This window comes from Pantherophis guttatus, chromosome 2, assembly GCF_059756535.1.
Source record: "Pantherophis guttatus breed Tessera chromosome 2, ASM5975653v1, whole genome shotgun sequence".
In the NCBI taxonomy this organism is placed as follows: Eukaryota; Metazoa; Chordata; class Lepidosauria; order Squamata; family Colubridae; genus Pantherophis; species Pantherophis guttatus.
In genome coordinates, this window is record NC_142064.1 from 155,105,023 (window position 1) to 155,113,343 (window position 8,321).

The following is an 8,321-nucleotide window of genomic DNA, read 5'->3' on the forward strand; positions in this document are numbered from 1 at the left end:
AAAACCAAAAACGATACACATGAGGTTCAAAGTGGTATAAACGGGTAGTTTGGAATGATAGAGGTGGCATCCAAAAGGCTAATGCTCAAAATGAGCTGAGGTTGGTGGATGCTGAGAATAAAATGAGCTTCTTCACACTGAAAAAGAGCCTTGGTAGTACAGTGGACTAAAGCACACTGTTATTAACATCTGCTGCTTGCAATTACTGCAAGTTCAAATCTCCCCAGGCTCAAGGTTGACTCAGCCTTCCATCCTTTCAAAGGTAGGTAAAATGAGGACCCAGATTGTGGGGGCAATAAGCTGACTTTGTATAAAATATACAAAAGTATGAAGGCTATTGCTTAACGCATTGTAAGCCGCCCTGAGTCTCCGGAGAAGGGTGGCATATAAATTAAAGCAAAAAAAAAAAAAAAAAAAAATGAAAGGAAGAGAAAAGAATCATTATACCAGCTGCTTAGTGAAGTTGGCAAAATTCTAAGACATAACAATGAACAGGCAGAACTATTCAAGTCCCATTTTGGCTCAGTCTTTTCTGACAATGGGACACAAGTTCCCCCAGACAATTGTGAAAAGCAGTATGAAAAGACAAGATTGAAGTTGGAATGATAGAAGGATGGTCACAGAATAGCTGGCCAAAGAATGCCTATTTATCCAGAATTATTTAAATCTACAAATGCAGGTTAATTGTACTTTGGGTTATTGGAGGCATTTGGTGATAGTCTGGACAAACCTTCAGGCACTATTTTGAAGTAATTCCGGAGATCAGATGACATACCAAGAAGATTGGAGAAGATCAAAGATCTTTGTCTTTAAAGAGGGGGGGATAAGGGATTTAATAGAAAATGCTTTGTAAACATTATGTCAATTATAGATATCAACATGGATATATTAAAAACAAGCCTTGCAAGACTAACCTTATATGGACCAAATGGTTTTTTTAGTAAGTAGCGGGAATGCTTTAGATCTACCATATTTTGATTTCAGAAAAGCATTTGAAAAATACCCCATGCCATTCTGATTAGGAAGTCAAGATTAGCAAGAAGAGCAGTTTGCATGTTTTTCAGCTTCTAAAAATTTGATTGCTTGGAAAATGCAAATAGTGTGCCATAGGAGGGACAAGAAATGCGGTATCTAAGGAAGCTGCTATGGTCACAAACGCCTCCTATGGTGCCTGCCAAGCACTCTATCCCCACTGACTTTTTAATGTTTTGGCTTCTTTTAATTAAAATAATAACGTGCAACATGGGCAAGTTGCAACATAAAGTGCCAACCTTCCATCATCATTATTTATGATAATTATTCTGGTTTCCACATGGCCCCAGTAGGAATTCTTAGAAAATAAAATGGTGGGCAGTTACAGAGCACATTCTTTTGTTTCCAATTGTGACCAGCTGCCCAGAAAGAAAGAAAAAGTACAAAAATTGGATTGGTTTTCCTTCTTGTGAATGAATATTTGTGCCTGGTCATGCCTATCATTTTAGAAATAGAGAACATCCCCTGCCCGGGAGCCATTTTGTGAGAGCACCCACAAAATGTACTCATCAGCTTAAAAGGATGGCTGTTGCTGGACTGTAGGAGTATTACTAAAACATCATAGTCTGGAACTCATGCAAGACATCATTAATTTTGCTAATTAATGTGTTAATCACAAGGTGAGTTCCTGCAGTTATGGTTTGTTTAAATCAATGTTTGTTCAAGTAGAGACCACATTATGTGCTAATTCAAAAGCCGTAGATTTACAAACCACAATAACGGAGTCTATATTTTATACTATAACAAAATCCCAACAACTCACATATGGCTTAGTTCCATGTATATATGCAGTATGAAAAACTGCTCAGGAAATATCCAAACTTGCTGCTTAAACAATTTTGTTTTTAGAGTGTTTTATATCATTTTAGCAAGATGCTTCAGGCATTTCAACAAGTTGAATAGCCTTTTCTGCTAGTGTATCATATCTGAACTCCTGTATTGACAGGAAGGTAGGCTTGACCCAGCTTTTTTAAAATTCCAAAAAGTTCTAAATCAATGCCTCAACTATCCGAAAAATAGAAAAGAGTTTTAGAAAGGGGCAACAAGAAATGGGTGTAAAAGCTGAACTCTAGCAAAAGTTACTCAAACTGAGGCCTGGGAACTTTTAAAACATCAACAGCTAATCTTCTCAATTTAAATAGTCTCTGGTATTATTTTACTACCGTAAATGTTCACTTACCAGCATGGTTCTCTTTCAAGACTCCAAACCTGCTAATACATTTTGGAACTTCTTCATTAGAGTCTCAGGAGAGAGAGGTGGGCAAAATGTGGCAGTTCTCATCCACATTCTTCATAATGCATGTTGGGGAGTTGAAAATAGGGTAGCGCAGGAAGGCAGAAAGGGGGAAAATGAATTCTTGTAGTCAGGCTTCCATAGAGAACACAAATGAATGTCCATGAAAAAAAGAAAGAAAGAAAGGTCCCACCATGCCAATGAATGCTGAAGCTTCTAGTCACCAGAGAAACTCACAATGGGGCAGACCTTGTTATCAGCCAGAAAGGAAGGAGGCCCAGTGGTGAGCCTCAAAATCTGACCCACTTGTCTTGAGAGGTTAAGTTGGTGACACTCTTCTGACATGTTTGACAATGAAAAGCAGCTTGGCTGGGTCAACCCCAAAGGAGGTGACCTGTGACCCAGCATGAGGTTGCATCTCATTAAAAACATATATTTCCATTTCTGTATCGACAAGCTCGCAAGGTGTCATTAAGGAAATATTGCAGCCCTAGGGCCCTGGCGTCAGCTAGCAATCACCAGCCCAGCAGTGCAGACTCTGGGGTAAAGACGGAAGTGACAGTGCAGTGTATAAAACCCAATGGTTGCAAGCATCACTAAACATTGCTTTTGCCAGGTAAACACAATGGAAAGTGGGGTGAAGTTGACCAGGAGCAACCAAAGAAAGATGACTCTTTGTTTCAAGCAAGCCGTCCATTTAATCAGTTCCAGGAGATGTAACTGCTGGTCGTTAGCTACTTTTCCAATAGATGGAGAGACCAGTGTTTAGCTAGGTCAAATAACGGTCAAGCCTACTTGGTAGCAATGGTATTATGACAGTCACAAATCTCTAGGCTAGTTGTGCTATCCGTTCAGTCTTTTAACCTTGGTTCTTTAGTAAACTCAGCATCAGAATGATTGGACTTTCTAATTCTCTACAGCTCATCTCTTTGTAAGCTTCCTACAAGGTCCCCAAAGCCTTTCTCTGTTTAATGTATGTTTTCCAAAGGTTTACCGTAGTCCTTTTTGTGTATTTAGCAAAGGGATCTTTTAACATGCCAGGGAATCCTCTATGAGCTTCACAATCATCTGCATCTTTTAAACCAACCCAAATGTTGTAACCACATCAGAACTTAATGACTTCAGAACTCTGGTCCTCTATTTAAAGCACGCTGCCGTTCTGTTTAATCTATTTTTCCTGCTGCTAGCTGTATGTTTGCAAAACTGCCCATACAGACTTCACTGAGCAACCACTGAGCTTTCTGCCTCATCTGATTTTCACATGTTGTGTCTAGCTATGCCTGCTGTGGCATATTATGAATGGGCAACCCATCCACCCTAGCAGTCATAGTTTCCATACATGCTTACAAAATTCCAGTGAATCCACTGGCTAAAATATTGGGGGGGGCGGGGGCATTATTATACTGATACTATTGAAACAAGAGAATTATATAACAAAGCTGCTAGAAGGAAATATCCCAGGGATGACTGGATTTCAAGGCATGAAAACAAGTTTTCTCCTGCTGCAATTAAATTACTTGAGCCTAGTCTTTGAGATTAAAGGAGAAAAAAAATAAAGTGTTAGTAATCAAAATGAATGGATAAGTAGTCCTAATAAAACACTTTACATCCATGCTTGAAACAAATTCTGCTTCTCAACAGATCCAACACCTAGAATGCATTAACTGTTGCTTACCAAACGTGAAGGACTACAACTGCCATCATTCCCAGTTACATCATCACCAATCTGGAAGGTACCTGAGGATGATTGAAATAGTTTTGTATTTAATCAGTGCTAAGAATCAAGAAGAGAAATTGGTTGCTTCTTCATCTTACAAATAGCTTTTCTCACTCCTGATGCCTTCTCTATGCAATTAAATTTACCAAGTTCTTTATTTCCCATTGATAATACCTGTCTTTAATGTGGGACAAAAGAAGACGCTACTTAGGCAAGAGCAAATAAAGCTATATTTTCATTTCAGCCCAAGAATATAGATGTGCAATCATACCACTTTTTGTTTTTACATTTGTACAAAACATATATTAATTATATGTTACATACATTCCCTGGAATTACTCATGTTGACTAAAAAATGAACCTCACTCATAGTACGGGAAAATGTTCTGAAGTTTGCAGATTTTGCCTCGTAGCCATTACATGAAATCAAATTAATAATCTACGCACCTGAAAAAAATGTGACAATCTACTCCAGCAATCTGCTTCACAGTGTAGAGTAGACTAAAGGATTCTGATAGAAATTTACAGAGTACAACTGGAATACCACCATGCATCTAGAGGTCTATGACCAAAACTGACTTAAACAGAAGAAAAACTTTGTAGAATAAAATCAAAATGGCCTTCCCTATCAGTTATACCATGATCCATTCCCCTAAATCCAACCTCATGAGATATAAATGTTCACATTTTAATCCCGAATTTAGATGTTCTTTGCATTTCACAAATTGTACTGCAACACTGCCTAAAAAGGGACCCTAAACAACTGACTGCTTTATAAAGTTTTAGAATGCATCGTGCAAAAGCTTTGAAGGCCAGACCCTCCTATTGGTTGGTCCTCCCAATGACAATTAAAAATGCATAAACTCACATTATAGTCTAGCTCTAGCATATTTTTCAATACAAAAATCAGTACTTTCCCATCTTCAATTTCGCTTGCAAATTTACATAGACAAAATGACTAGATTTTTTTTTCTTTTTTAGTTCTTTTTATTTGACTTAATGCTTCTGATTTAGTGATTTTATTTACAGCCGCCAACCACGTAAAAAGGAGAAATTTTGCATTTGCTGTTATTGGCCACTTTGATACTTTTGCAGTACTGGCTACTATCTGATTGGTGCAGGAAAAAAAATACCCTGCAGTTCCTGATCAGGAAGTTTTGGGGTGTCTGCATGCTAATGAGCCTTGGTGGCACAGTGGTTCAGTATTGCAGACTACTTCTGCTGACGGCTGGCTGGCTGCAATTTGGCAGTTCAAATCTCACCAGACTCAAGGTTGACTCAGTCTTCCATCTTTCCAAGGTAGGTAAAATGAGGACCCAGAGAGTTGGGAGCAATATGCTGACTGCAAACCACTTAGAGAGGGCCGTAAAAGCACTGTAAAGCAGTATATAAGTCTAAGTGCTATTGCTGTTGCTATTCAGGCTCAGCCAGATGTTTCTCTAAATTGACCTGCTATATATGCTTCTCTTCCCAGCTCCTCTTTCTCCTGAGAATGAAGTGAAGCAAACTTCACCCAATGGGACTCTGTCATTCTGAATTTGATTAATGAACTAAGAGAAGATAAGAACTTCCTTCCTTCCTATGTGCATCATGCTTCCTTCATTCCCATCTTGTTCATTTTAAACCAGTTATAGTGTTATTATGTATTGTTTCGTGCTAAGGTTTTATTTTGTTTTTCTATGATTGTACTACTGACTAGAGTCATCTTTAGGTGTGGTAGGTGGCATATATGTTTACTAAATAAATAAGTAAACAAACTGCTAGATGACGTACAGCAGAACCCTTTCATTCTTCAAAGAGTTGGGAAGCTCACTAGTTTGTTCATCCCAGTGCAACCCATGGCTGAAAGATCCTTCTTCCACGTTGATAGTGCTTGGAAACCATAACTGGTGGAGACAAGGATGCAGTAGCACTGGGATGAACTGGGGACGCTTTGGGGGAAGGGATAAATAATAGTATAAAAACCTTTAGGTCAGTATTCTCAACCTTAGCAGCTTTCAGATGCATGGCTGGCTGGGGAATTCTGGGGATTGAAGTCCACCCATCCAAAAACTGCCAATGTTGAGAAACACTGCTACAAAACACCATGGAATGGGGATAAATTTGACATTTACTGATATATGGACATGTAGTGGAGTTGTAAATCAGTAGTACTAACTCCCACTGTCCCTGGAATAACAGTTCTTTATCATTATAGACCTTTATCTTTTCAACCAGCTGTCTTCCTTCTATTTTTCCTTCCAATATATGAAGAATCTTGGTTCCTGGGAAAGCAAGTGAAGCACTAATTTCTGTCCCTTTCATTGCAAGTCCTAATTTAAATGCATAAACCCCACAATGTGAAACCAAAAGTCAGGAGAATTCTGGTAGCACCTTTTCCAACTAATGAATGTAATTAAAAAGCATAAGCATTCATGAGTTGCAGCTCATTTTATCAGAAAAACATCAAAATAGCTATTAATAACATTTGTTAGTCAGAAAAGATGCTGCTAGACCTCTCTTGAGTTTTTTTGCTACCACTGACCGAAATGGGTCTCTTTCTACAAGGCTTGTAGATTAGCAACTCACTAATTAGAATGCTACTTGGTCTTTTCTAATATTGTTTCTTGCTGGCTTTAGCACACATCACAAGATTTGGATAAGAACTACATACAGGAATACAGGAAATTAAATTTCCACAAACATCCTCAATCCTGATATTCAAGTTTTCTTTATTTTTTTTTAATCTAAGGATAGATGATTCATACTGGTTTGTCCCTATTCAAATTTTTCAATCATGTTGAAGAAAAATCTTTCTTATCCAGATCCACCCATTGGTCCTACCTTCCAACAGCACTAAATACCTGCCTTTATTTTATTTTTGGTCCTACGCTATTTTCTATAACAATAGGAAGGATTTTTCCTATCATTCTGGCCAATCTTAATCTCTGTGATGAGCTACTAAATAACAGAAAAACAGAGTTGGAATAATTCTGTTATTCAGTAGCCCATCAACCATAAACAATCTAGTTAAAATGGCGATTAGGAGATATTTTTATTTCCACTAGAATCATAGAATTCTAGAATCATAGTGTTGGAAGGGACCTTGGAGGTTTTCTAGTCCATCCCATCCTATAAGGAAGAGGGTAGGCATTTATGTTGATGGAGCTTTTCAGTCATCCAAACAGAATTGTCTAGAAGTTGAGTCATGGCATCTCAACATCTTTTCTTGTTGTTTCATACTGAAGAAATTACTTGGCTAAGCAGTGAAAAGTTTTGAACCAGCAAGAAGAAAAGTCCAGGGGCCATGACTCAACGTCCAGACAGTAAGTATTTCTGGTTTCCTTCTGGTCTATAAAAAAATGATGTGAAGGTTAGCATTAGAATGAGGGGTTTTTTTGCTTTGCAGTAGGTTTAGGTTGGGAATGAGAGGTGGAATTATGGTTAGGGGAACTATTTTTTAGTGAAGTTGGCGTTAGGGTTAAATCAGGACTATAATTGGTGTCAGGGTTACCACTGGGAATGAGCTTTTCTGCTTAGCGGTGGCTTGGATTTATATTACAGTTAACATTGTGGGTTGAATATTTGCAGAGGTGATAGAGTGAATTTAAGATAAGGTACAGCTTTCCTGATGGATTTAGGTATGATCTAGTCTAATGTTAAGATTAGTATTTTTTTTAATGTTATGCTTTAATGTGACAAAAAAGGACAAAAAGGGAAAACAAATAATAAGAGATAGAAAGTAGCTATATATGTTTTAAAAATTATACAGTACAATTTGGTAAACCACATTTATCTTCGATCATAGGAAAACAGTCACTTCAGTCCTTCTATTGCAGAGGTTTCAAACTCGTGGCATCACGTTTTTGTCACGTGATGTATCGCGATTTTTTCCCTTCACTAAACCAGGGGTGGGCGCGGCCAGCGCTTGATGCAGCCAGCCCGCGGGCCGCAAGTTTGACACCTCTGTTCTATTGGGTAGATAAGGAGCCAGTTCGATGATGCAGCACTCCTATTTCCTGAACCCAACTTTTGGTATCCAAGGGTGTGTTTAAATGGTTAGAATACCTTAGGTTTATATTGCAGTTGGGAATGAGCACTAAAGTTAATCTTTGAACTGAAGGTAGGGCGAGTTTAGATTGGGTTAGGCTTCCTTGAGAACCCAAACTTACTGTGAGAAATAAAATTAGTTATTTTTCTATATGTGTGTATGGTTAGTGGTAATTTTAGGTTTCTGTTCCTGTTCATACTGAGTGAGATTGGGACATATATTTCTGTTGACATTAGAGTGAAGTTAGAATTCAGGGTGCAAATTCTTAACATGTATGCAAAAGGTTTATGTAAGAATTAGCATTAAGG